The sequence below is a fragment of the Myotis yumanensis genome, unplaced genomic scaffold, assembly GCF_028538775.1.
Source record: "Myotis yumanensis isolate MYYU_CA2020_CCGP unplaced genomic scaffold, mMyoYum1.0.hap1 SCAF_3, whole genome shotgun sequence".
NCBI classification, from domain to species: Eukaryota; Metazoa; Chordata; class Mammalia; order Chiroptera; family Vespertilionidae; genus Myotis; species Myotis yumanensis.
The window spans coordinates 102,508,870-102,522,182 of NW_027223754.1; the positions used below are offsets into that span (position 1 = coordinate 102,508,870).

Below are 13,313 nucleotides of genomic sequence, written 5' to 3' on the forward strand. Positions count from 1 at the left end.
TCTAAGGTCCCATTTAAGGCTTGTTTCCTTGTTGATTTTTTGTCTGGAAGATCTATCCAGTGGTGTCAGTGATGTGTTCAAGTTCACTACTATGACTGTATTGCTGTCCATCTGTCCCTTAAATCCCTTCAAGAGTTTTTTTTTTTATGTACTTTGGTGCTCCAACATTTGGTGTATATACTTTTTCAAGGGTTATATTTTCCTGTTGAATCATTTCCTTTAATATTATGTAGTGGCTTTCTTTGTCTTTTTTTATGGCCTTTATTTTGATGTCTATTTTGTCTGATAGGAGAATTGCTATGCCAGCTTTTTTTTTCCTTTCCATTTGCATGGAATATATTTTTTCATCCCTTCACTCTCAGTCTGTGTATATCTTTTGTTCTAAGGCAGGTATCTTGTAGACAGCTTATATGAGTCATGTTTTCTTATTCATTCAGTCATCCTATATCTTATGATTGGAGTATATAATCCATTTATGTTTAAGGTAATTATTGATAGGTATTTATTTATTGCCATTTTTATTTTCCTTATGCCTCCTCTCTCTCTCCTTTTTTTCTTCTTAAAGCAGTCCTTTTAACATTTCTTACATTGCTGATTTGGTGTTAATGTACTCCTTGAAACTATTTTTGTTTGGAAAGCTTTTTATTTCACTATTGATTTCAAATGATCACCTCGCTGGATACAGTAGTCTGGATTTAGGCCCTTGCTTTGTATTACTTTGATTAATTCATGCCATTCCCTTCTGGCCTGTAATGATACCATTGAGAAGTCAGTTGACATTCTAATGGGAAATCCTTTGTAGGTAATTTTCTGTCTCTCTCTCATTGCCTTTAAGATTCTTTCTTTGTCTTTAACATTGCCATTTTGATTATGATGTGTCTAGGTGTGGGACTTTTTGGGTTCCTCTTGTTTGGGACTGAGTCTCCTGAACTTGTGTGACATTTTCCTTCACCAGGTTGTGGAAGTTTTTTTCTTTCATTCTTTCTTTTTTTATTGTTTAAAGTACTACATATTTCTCCTATTTCCGGATTGACCTCACCCCACACCCCGGTAACTCCCACCCCCGAAGGCAAGCCACCAAGCCCCAGTGTCTGTGTCCATTGGTTATGCTTATATGCATGTATACAAGTCGTTTGGTTGATCTCTAACCCCCCCTCCCCTGCCATTTGTCGCTGGATCTATTTTTGTTCATTAGTTTATATTGATCATTATATCCCACATACAAGTGAGATAATATGGTATTTCTTTCTCCAACTGGTTATTTCGCTTAGCATAATGCTCTCCAGTTCCATCCATGCTGCTGCAAATGGTAAAAGTTCTTTCTTTTTATAAAGGCATAGTATTCCATTGTGTAGACGTACCAGTTTTCTAATCCACTCAATTGCTGATGGTCACTTAGGCTGTTCCTAAATCGTAGCTATTGTAAATTGTGCTGCTATGAACATAGGGGTGCATATATACTTTCATATTGGTATTTCTAGTTTCTTAGGATATATTCCTAGAAGTGTGATTACTGGGTGAAATGGGAGTTCCATATTTAATTTTTTGAGGAAACTCCATACTGTTTTCCACCAGTCTGCATTCCCACCAGCAGTGCACGAGGGTTCCTTTTTCTCCACATCCTTGCCAACACTTGTCGTTTGTCAATTTGTTGATGATACTCATTCTGACAAGTGTGAGATGGTACCTCATTGTTGTTTTGATTCCCATCTCTCAGATGATTAATGACTTTGAGCATGTTTTTATATGTCTCTTGGCTTTCTGTATGTCCTCTTTAGAAAAGTGTCTATTTAGGTCCTTTGCCCATTTTTTGATTGGATTGTTTATCTTCCTTTTGTTAAGATGTATGAGTTCAATGTAAATTTTGGAGATTAAACCCTTATCAGAGACAGCATTGGCAAATATGTTCTCCCATGCAGTGTGCTTTCTTGTTGTTTCGTTGATGGTTTCTTTTGCTGTGCAGAAGCCTTTTATTTTGATGTAGTCCCATTTGTTTATTTTCTCCTTAGTCTCCATTGCCCTAGGAGCTGTATTGGTAAAGATATTGTTATGACATATGTCTGCTATTTTGCTGCGTAAGGAGGATTCTAAGATTTTTATGGTTCCCTGTCTTACGTTTAAGTCCTTTATCCATATTGAGTTTATTTTTGTGTATGGTGTAATTTGGTGATCTAGTTTCATCTTTTTTTCATGTATCTGACCAAATCCCCAGCACCATTTATTGAAGAGACTGTCTTGACCCCATTGTATGTTCTTGCCTCCTATGTCAAATATTAATTGAGCATAATGGCTTGGGTCAATTTCTGGGTTCTCTGTTCTGTTCCATTGGTCTATATATCTGTTCTTGTGCTAGTACCAGGCAGTTTTGAAAACAGTAGTCAACAGAGACTACTATAATAGTAATGTGTCACTAAAACAGATAAAGATCAATTTTTTAACAAGGAGTAAAAAGGAGAGAGAAAAACTAAAGCAGGAACATGAGAAGAGAAACAGGATGAAAAAGAGAGCAGTGAAGAAGAAAGGGGTGGCAAAAAGGAAAAAATGAGATAATGTAAAATAATGGTAAAAAAATAAACATGAAAATAGAATGTTGTACACTAATCCAAAAAAAGTAAAAGTCTAATAATAAAAATAAAATAAAGAAAAAATTTCATTTCTTTAGTAAAAGGTAAAAAATAAAAAAGTGAAGTAGTGAAGGCTCGTTCACTTCAGCTGAGTTTTAATGTCCCCTAGGGGCTGGTTTAAGACCCCTCTCAACTGTTCTGTCTGTCATGTCTCAGTTTCCTGTTAGATAGTCAGCACCATGTTGAAGTTTCCAGTGACCCATCGCTCCTCTATGTCAGATTCCACAGACTTAGTTTCAAGCAGGGGGCAACAATCTGCCAGCTTTGTTTGTCTGCCTGCTTTCAGATATACAGTGGGGCCTTGACTTACGAGTTTAATTCGTTCCGTGACAGAGCTCGTAACTCAAATTACTCGTATGTCAAATCAATTTTCACCATTACAATGAATTGAAATGCCATTACTCCGTTCTGGACACCCAAAAAACACCGCAATTGTTTTGTTAAATGTTTTTAAATAAGAAAAATGTATTTAAAAATAACGAATATTGTATAAAAACACAATACTGAACAATAGAATGTAGTGCAATAAACTTGTTTTATTAAGTTTAATGTATAGCATTTACCTTGGAGATCAAACGACTTAAAGATGCTGATGGAGTTGGAGGAGAAAGGCTGAACTGAATAACTGAATAACTGAATCTTATTTGCTGATTTTTGCCCTTTTCGCCATGCTTTCATCACTTTCATCTACAGGAGTTTTCGATAAAAACCTGTCCAATGAGATCCGTTTCATCCTCCCTTTCAGAATATTTCTGAAATGAGTTAGGCAAGTGTCATTAAATAGCTCCATCGCACGCCCAGTTGCAATTTTTTCTGGGTGTGTCTTTTGAATAAAGTCTGAAAGTTTCTCTCACATTCCCAACATTTCTTTTATCTCACTTATAGAGATAACCTCCTCCTCCTCCTCCTCCTCCTCCGTGTCATCTATTTCCTGCAAAACCTCCGTGTGCTGCTGCATCTGTAGCTCCTTTAGCTCCTGCGTTGTCAGTTCCTCGGAGTGCTACTCAATGAATGAGCTCATTGATGTCACCTTCCTTTATATCCGCGCTTGCTGCCTCACCATGTCTGACAACGAAGTGAATGCCGGTCCTCTTTTTAAAATTTTTGAACCAGCCCCTACTGGCTTTAAATGGCTTGCCCGATGCCTCGTCCACTGAAGTGCCTGGGGTCTGCTGCAGCAAATCAGCGTAAATAGCTCGGGCCTTCTCGCAGATTATGGCCTTCGTCATGGTATCTCCTGCGAGCTGCTTCTCCGTTAACCACACCATTAGCAGCTTCTCCATATTTTCATGGATAGATGTCCGCTGTTTAGAAATTATTTTAACGCTCTTGGCTGGAGTTGTAGTCTGTATCGACTCCTTCTGCTTCAGTATGGTGCAGATCGTAGAAGTGCTACGCTCGTACTGCTTCGCCAAGTCGATTACACGCACACCTTGGTCATGTTTTTCGATAATTTCTTTCTTTAATTCAATGCACATCATCCGCTTCTTCTTCTCAGCACTGTCCTTCGCACTTACTTTCTTCAGATCCATGGTTGAAAAAATGAAGTTTTGCAAAATAACTGCAAGCACAAATGCGAGCACAACACTGATGCTTCAACTAAGAGCTAACCGCTTAAAGTGAACGAGTGAGACATGTGATGCTGGGCTGATGTTGTGGCGTTCACTGTGATGTTCGCTGCGCCAACTAGCGGTGGGGCATCTGAAGCTGGCTCATAACCCGAATTTTAGCTCGCAACTCAAAGCAAAAAATCGGCCGAGAGACGGCTGGTATCTCGAAAAACTTGTTAGTCGGGACACTTGTAAGTCAAGGCCCCACTGTATTTACAGAAGCGTCTATTTCTGATACGGGCTCTAGGTGGCAGTGTTGCTGTATTAGTTTCTGGGACCAAACTGCCACTCAATCCAGTCTCTAAGGGCTCCCTGGGGGTATTCAGAATCCTTGTTTCCCTGCCTAGTCCAAGGCTAGGTGTGGCTGCGCAGCCAGGAGGAGCCCAGTCCAAAGGAGAAAATGGCTGTTCAGGGTTAGAGGGACTGGAATGTCCCAGAGCTGGCTTCCTGGTCACCTCTCCCTATTTTGCTCCCCAGCTTCCACAAAACCCTGCACTGCAGCCTCAGTTAGTGTTTGTAATCGAAAGATCCTATGTACTGAGTTCAGCGAGCAAAAGCAAGGAAAATATAAAGACAGAGCAACTGTGCCACTGCGGGCCTCCCCCCCCCCGCTCCCCCCCCCCCCCCCCCCCCCCCGCCCCCCACACACACACTGCATGGCTGGTGCTGCCTCTCTGGGCACAGCCGCCCATGGCTGTGGACCCAGATCTAGAGTCCCCCGCTGCCAGCAGCTCTGTGGACCCCCTTGCACATTCGAGTGTTACACATGTCCCCAAGGGATGCGGACTTGGTGCAGCGCAGTTTCCTGTCGACCCTTTCACAGGGGTCGCCTAAATACATCCTGCATATCACATATTTACATTACGATTCATAACAGTAGCAAAATTACAGTTATGAAGTAGCAACGAAAATAATTTTATGGTTGGGGGTCACCACAAAATGAGGAACTGTATTAAAGGGTCGCGGCATTAGGAAGGTTGAGAACCACTGCCTAGCCCGGTGATGGCGAACCTTTTGAGCTCGACATGTCAGCATTTTAAAAAACCCTAACTTAACTCTGGTGCCGTGTCACATATAGAAATTTTTTGATATTTGCAACCATAGTAAAACAAAGACTTATATTTTTGATATTTATTTAATATATTTAAATGCCATTTAACAAAGAAAAATCAACCAAAAAAATGAGTTCGCATGTCACCTCTGACACGCGTGTCATAGGTTCACCATCACTGGGCCCTAGCCAGTGCTTCTCAATCTTCTGGCCCTTTAAATACAGTTCCTCATGTTGTGACCCAACCATAAAATTATTTTCATTGCTACTTCATAACTGTAATGTTGCTGTTATGAATCATAATATAAATATCTGATATGCAGGATGGTCTTAGGCGACCCCTGTGAAAGGGTTGTTCAACCGCCAAAGGGGTCGCGACCCACAGGTTGAGAACCACTGGCCTAGACCCTGTTGCTTGCTTCTCTTTCTCCAGCCCAGTTCCCCATTCCTCGTCCTTTTCAGCCATGGATTGTCCCACCAGCTGTGTTTAGTTTGCCAATTATGGGTGGATGTTATTCAATTCAGTTGTTTCTTCTATCTGCTCCGTGAGAAGGCGCAGGACATGTCCGCCTACTTGGCCGCCATTTTGTCTCCCTCTGGACAAACTCCTTAGGAGCCTGCTGCCGGGGAGGCTGGAGTCTCGGCTTTCCTGGGTTCGCAGCTGAGGCAGCAGGTCCCTGGTTGGTGTGGCTGTAGGCTCCCGGGTGGCATCCGAGGTCTCCCCAGGTGGAGGTGAGGCTGCTCTCCCCTTCAAGATGGCACGGTCTCTGGGACACCCTGGGAGATTGCAGCAGCAGTAGAATCTGCCCGGCTAGGGGAGCCTGATCCACCAGCCCCCAACAGTCCTGTGGAATATAACTGTCCCTTACTCACACACACACCCCACACTCCCCTTTCACTCCCTCTCTCACTCATACTCTTCCCTCACTGCCATCCTGTTGGCCACCATCTTCCATTCCCTTGAAGCAGTTTTTGAACCATCCTTTTTTAAAAAATATATATTTTTATTGACTTCAGAGAGGCAGGGAGAGGGAGAGATAGAAATATCAATGATGATAAATAATTATTAATTGTCTGCCTCCTGCACACCCCCTACTAGAGACCGAGCCCACAACCAGGGCATGTGCCCTTGACCAGAATCGAACCTGGGACCCTTCAGTCCGCAGGCCGACGCTCTATCCACTCAGCCAAAGCAGCTAGGGCTGAACCATCATTTTTAACCTTATTTTCATGGTAAAATGCCTCCTTAGTTCCAAACAATTGATTTGGATGAAACTCACTTGTAAGTTGAAGATGGGCTACATGCTTTCGGTATAAATATCTATGTGGTTCTACCGATGAGATTTCCAGGAAATGTAAAGTCCTCAGAGAGCAGGGAGAGGATCTTTTTTTGGTTGTACATGGAGAGCACTCTATTACTATGTCAACTGATCATGGGATGAGTTTCAAATAAGAAAATAGAGCATACAGAAAGAAAACCTAGGCAGAATAAAATCTGGGAATGCATTTTTTGTGACCATCAAAACACTAACTGGAATATTCAAAATCAGTGACAAATGTATCACTTTATAGAGTCCTTTATTGGATTAACATAATAAAATAATTTGTGGATTTCATGCCTTTGTACAAGCACAAAGCAACATACTAAACTGCTTCTTCAGGGTATTTAGCTGTCAATAAAATGGATAACCTTGTAAGTATAATTTTTATTTTTTGATAAATGAAGTGGTAGCATTATCTAACCATTTTGAAAGCCTTTATTGGACAATTGCAATTTAAGATGCTATGGAGTCACACAAAGAAAATAAAAGGCAAGATCCCTACTCTGAAGAAAATTATAACTGGATAAAGAAAATGGAAACTAGAACTGGAGAATGAACTATGAATAGTGGAAGTACACAACTATATAGAATTAGAGATGTCCAGAAGCACAGTATCATCCAGATATGATCTCAAGTCAAATAAACTCCAAAATAAATATTATATAAGAACAAATAAAAAAACCCAAAATAACAAAACAAAACAAGTCAAAGAAAATAAATGACTAAGTTGTCTGGTATTAATCAGATTATACTCTCAATTTTGATAATGCCCCATGATCTTTTATGTTTCCTATTTTTTGTTTCAAGAGAAGCATGACTACTGGCTACTAGTATGATCTTGAGCAAATTACTTGTCTAAACCTATTTCTTCATTTGTGAGGTGGGAGTAATTTGATCAAATTAAACATTGCATACAAAACTCTTATCACAGTTTCTTGCACACAGTAAAATGATAGTAGCTAATATTTTCACTTTTGCTATGGCTACTTTTTTTGTTAGCAAACTCTGTAATGTCAACAAGCTAAACTACCTTTTCTCTCACAGACTGCCTGAGATTCCATACTATGCTGTTAGCTTCAGTAAATTTGTGATTAGAAAGGTACACTGGTATCAAGGATATCAGAAACCTTTCTTAACACATTTCGTACCGCTCAGGAGTTTTCTCGTGTTTTGCGTGCCATCTGTTAAGGACCGCTCAGGAGTGTTCTCGTTTTTCACGCCCATTGAAAAAGGAGTGAATCTAGATACTTATGTAAATTTTGTTTGGTCCCTCTTTATAGAGGAAAATGTTTTACGCAGTACCATACGTTAAAAAAGTACTAGGAACTTTAATTGTTTAATTGTTTTTGTAAATAAAAATGTTATAATTATTGAAAAACAACACCTAAAGTGCATTATGATGATTTAAATAGCGTGCAGTTTACCCAAAAACGTGCGGTCCCTGGCGTATGTCTTAGAGATTTCTATGCGGTACGCAATGTATTAATAATGTTCCTGGATAAAAAAATATTGACACTTCCACTCAAAATTCTTATTACATTTCAAATATGCATTCTATCACTAGCATACAAAGAACAGCAAATTGTTTTATTGTCTTATAGTCCCATTAAGGACCTTATTTTTGGTTCAAGGCCTCTACTTTAATTTTTGTAAATGCGCATGGTCATTCTTTTATTTGCTATCATTTCTATTTGCATAATTAGCCTTGCTTTGTTCTGTTCACTTACATGACTTAAGTGCTCTCAAAATCTGATAGTAAATGAAGTTTAATCACTTCCTAAGTATTAAGTGTTCACCATATGCTAAGCACTGTACTGGGAATACTAATTTGGGTAAGGAATGGTTTCTATTTTCTAGAAGCCTATTGTCTAATGCAGATGTAATGGTATTGTTGTTGAAACTACTGGGAAAATTTTATCTTTAAAGTGTTATATTTAATGTATTTTGGTAACTTTTTATTTACATATCTGCAATTTTTGTACTTTCAGGAACTGGTAGCATAGATAAAGAGAGTAGACTTTGGATCCAGACTACATGGACTAGAACAGTGATGGCGAACCTATGATACGTGTGTCAGAGGTGACACGCGAACTCATTTTTTTGGTTGATTTTTCTTTGTTAAATGGCATTTAAATATATTAAATAAATATCAAAAATATAAGTCTTTGTTTTACTATGGTTGCAAATATCAAAAAATTTCTATATGTGACATGGCACCAAAGTCAAGTTAGGGTTTTTCAAAATGCTGACACGCCGAGCTCAAGAGGTTCGCCATCACTGATCTATACTAATAAAAGGGTACTATGCTAATTAGACCGGACATCTTCCGAACGTCCTTCCAGACAAAGCCACAAAGGTGGGGGCCGAGGTGGTTGGGGTGATCAGGCCAGCAGGGGAGGGCAGTTAGGGGCCATCAGGCTGGCAGGGGAGGACAGTTAGGGGCCATCAGGCCAGCAGGGGAGGGAGGGCAGTTAGGGGGCGATCAGGCTGGCAGCGAGGAGCAGTTAAGGGATGATCAGGCTGGCAGGGGGGAGCAGTTAGGGGGTGATCAGGCCAGCAGGCAGAGGCAGTTAGGGGTGATCAGTTCGGCAGGGGAGCAATTAGGGGGCAATCAGGCCAGCAGGGGAGCAGTTAGGGGGTGATCAGGCTGGCAGGGGAGCAGTTAGGAGGTGATCAGGCCATCTGGCAGAGGTGGTTAGGGGCAATTAGGCTGGCAGGGGAGCAGTTAGGGGCATTAGGCCATCAGGCAGAGGTGATTAGGGGTGATCAGGTAGGCAGGCAGGCGAACGGTTAGGAGCCAGTGGTCCCGGACTTCGAGAGGGATATGTCCTGGATTGGAGAGGGTGCAGGCCGGGCTGAGGGACCCCCCATGCACGAATTTCATGCACCGGTCCTCTAGTACAGATATATAAATTAGAAAGGAGAAAAATAAGACAGTGGATACCTTTATGACCGAGCCTATATCCTCGTCTTTAATGTATAAATTGTATATGTTTAAACATATGTTAACACTGACTTCCAGTCAAAATGGCAGTGTAGGTAAATGTGGTTCTCGCATCCTCCTACAACCACATGAAAATTACAACTAAACTACAAAACAACTATCCTTCAGAATGCCCTGAAATCTAGCTGAATGAAGTCCTACTACAACTAAGGATATAAAGAAGCCACATGGAGACTGGTAGAAGGGCAGAAAGGCAGAAAAGCTAGTTCCACACCCATGTCTGATGATAAAAATTGGGAGGGATATCTCAGCTGCGGGCTACCCATCCCCACACCAGACATCTGCAGTATAGAGTTCCAATGCCAGGAAGAGAAGTCCCCATAACTTCTGGCTATAAAAACCAGTGGGGATTTTGGCTGAGTGAGATGGAGGCTGCTGGAGTCTCAGGCAGTTCCTCTTAAAGGGCCTGTAAATGGTCTTACCAGGACTCATTTGTTCTGAGCTCCAGCAGTGGGGCAGGTACTCAAACGGCACCAGGGACATACAGGGCAGAACTGAATTATCTGGCATCAGAGTAAGATATGGAGGGGCAGCTGAAAGTGCTGGCAGAGGCCATTATTCCTTTTCTGAGACCCCTATCCCCACAGACCCAGCAGGCAGGTGCCATATCTTCATCTCCATCAGCATGGCTCACATTCTTTGCCCTGCCTTGGTAATTCCCTGAGACCCTGCCCAACCCAACAACTGGGCCCACCCAAGCTGTTTCCAGTGGCATTCCCATACAAATGGCCTGTCTTGGCTCATGCTTCATACTTTCCTAGAATCTCTCAAACTAGCAGTATCTGGTCTCAGGATGCCTCAGACCTATCACTAAGTGGTCCCAGGCTCGGCACTAGCAGCAACTGGCCTTGCTTTGCAGCTTGGCCTCACCTGGGCACCTCTAAGCCATGCACAAGTAGCCACCATCTGAAGATTGCTTTGCAGCTCATGCTGGTGGCCCCAGGCAGAACAGAGGCAGTGGCTGACCTTGGTCTGCACCTTCCAGGAGGCCCCACAGCCAGTACTCTCAGTGGACAGCTTCACACCACATCAAAGCCCCACTACCCAACCACCTCGACAAGTAACACACTCAAGAGGAATACTCAGTGGGAACCAGAGCCCTGCTAAGTAAGTCCTGCTCTTTGGGGTGGGCCCCTGCACAGCTAATCCTCCACAGTGGTGGGTGGTAACAGCAAGTCCTTGCAGAAGATTGACCTGGGGATAAATCCCTCCCATTGATGTGCCAACAGTAATCAAGGCTAAACTATATCCCACATAATGGGGTTTGGGGGTGCACCTGGAATGTCCAGCTTGAGTGATCGGGGTCTGTGCCACTGGACCCTACAGGGCACTTACTAAAAATAAGGCCACTCTACCAAGCCTGGGAGATGTAGTAGATCTACCTAATACATAGAAAAAAATCACAGGGAGTTTACCAAAATAAGGAAATAAAATGAAAGTTCTGTTCTGTCCCAAATGAAAGAACAGAACTCCAGAAAAAGAATTAAACAAAATGGAGACAAGTAATCTACTAGATGCAGAGTTCAAGACACTGGTTGTAACAGTGGTTCTCAACCTTCCTAATGCCGCAACCCTTTAAAACAGTTCCTCATGGGAGAGACCAAGATGGCGGCGTAGGTAAACACCGGAGACCGCTGCCGCAAACAACCATTTCAAAAATACAACTAAAAGACTGAACGGACATCACCCAGAACCACAGGAAGGCTGGCTGAAGAGAGACTCTACAACTAGAAGGAAAGAGAACAGCAAATCGAGGCTCAGAGGCGGCGCAGTGTGGAAAATAGAAAGGTACCGAGGTGCGCGCGAAAGCGGGCTGGTGGCTGAGGGCGCGGTTGTCGTTTTCTGCCGGGAGTGAGTCTCAGACTCTGGGCTCCAGATCCGGGCGAGTCTCTAGGGACCCAGACTCAAACGGGAGAAGCGGGATTATCCGGCATCAGTTGGGACCTGAGGGCAGCTTTCTCTCCGAGGTTTGCAGCGGCTGCCGGGGTTCTGAGAAGCAGAGCCTCTGGGAACGGGACTGAGCGTGGCCATAACTGCTCCCTCCGCCCGCCCTATTGATCCTGCCCCGCCCAAAGCCTGCGCACAGCCATTTGCCGATCGCCTCAGGCAAAGGCTGGATTAGCACCTCCCCAGAAGGCAGACGTTTTCCACACAGCTGATTTCCACAGCCAGCCGGCCTGGTGGTCAAACCCCTCTAGTGTTAACTACAACAATTAAGGCTTGGCTAGAACAAGACTGCGCACAGAGACCACAAGGGGGTGCACCAAGAAAGCATAAAAGATGCGGAGACAAAGAAACATGACAGAAATGGAGGATATGGAGCTAAGAATCGCAATTTTGAGGGCTTGCCATAAATTTGTGCAGAGCCTCACGAAAACTAATGAGACCCTCGAAGCTACGATAAAGAAATTAGAAAGTAAGCATACACGGACTGAAATAAAGAATATTATACCCAATAGCAGACCAGAGGAGTACAATAATCAAACCAAAGATTCGACAAAAAACACCCAATTGGAAAAGCAAAATGAAAAAAGAATCCGAAAGTGTGAAGATAGTGTAAGGAGCCTCTGGGACAGCTTTAAGTGGTCTAATATCAGAGTCATTGGAGTGCCAGAAGATGAGAGACAGCAAGATATTGAAAACCTATTTCAAGAAATAATGGCAGAAAACTTCCCCCACCTGGTGAAAGAAATGGACTTACAGGTCCAAGAAGCGCAGAGAACCCCAAACAAAAGGAATCCAAAGAGGACCACACCAAGACACATCATCATTAAAATGCCAAGAGCAAAAGACAAAGAGAAAATCTTAAAAGCAGCAAGAGAAAGAGGCTCAATTACCTACAAGGGAATACCCATACGACTGTCAGCTGATTTCTCAACAGAAACTTTGCAGGCCAGAAGGGAATGGCAAGAAATATTCAAAGTGCTGAATACCAAGAACCTACAACCAAGATTACTTTATCCAGCAAAGCTATCATTCAGAATTGAAGGTCAGATAAAGAGCTTCACAGATAAGGAAAAGCTAAAGGAGTTCATCACCGCCAAACCAGTATTATATGAAATGCTGAAAGGTATCCTTTAAGAAGAGGAAGAAGAAGAAAAAGGTAAAGATACAAATCATGAACAACAAACATGCATCTATCAACAAATGAATCTAAGAATCAAGTGAATAAATAATCTGATGTACAGAATGAACTGGTGATTATAATAGAATCAGGGACATAGAAAGGGAATAGACTGACTATTCTTGGGGGGAAAAGGGGTGTGGGAGATGCGGGAAGTGACTGGACAAAAATCATGCACCTATGGATGAACACAGTGGGTGGGGAGTGAGGGTGGAGGGTGGGGTGGGAGCTGGAAGGAGGGGAGTTATGGGGGGAAAAAAGAGGAACAAATGTAATAATCTGAACAATAAAGATTTAATTTAAAAAAAAAAAAAAAAAAAAAAAAAAAAAAAAAAATAAAACAGTTCCTCATGTTCTGGTGACCCCCAATTTCATTGTTATAAATTGAACATAATTAAAGCATAGTGATTCATCACAAAACAATATGTAATTATATATGTGTTTAGGCAACCCCCATGAAAGGGTCGTTCGACCCACAGGTTGAGAACCGCTGGGTTATAAGGATGCTCAATGAAATCAGTGAGAGCTTCAAAAGCATAAAAAGGGACATGGAAATCATAAAAAAGAAGCAGTCAGAA

General features: G+C 42.2%; 1 long non-coding RNA gene across 1 annotated transcript in view; it reads right to left on the reverse strand.

The window, feature by feature from the left end:
• The window catches only part of LOC139006691 (uncharacterized), a 32,762-nt gene that overhangs the window by 18,539 nt on the left and 910 nt on the right, over positions 1 to 13,313 (reverse strand). The gene's annotated exons all lie outside the window — the stretch shown is intronic.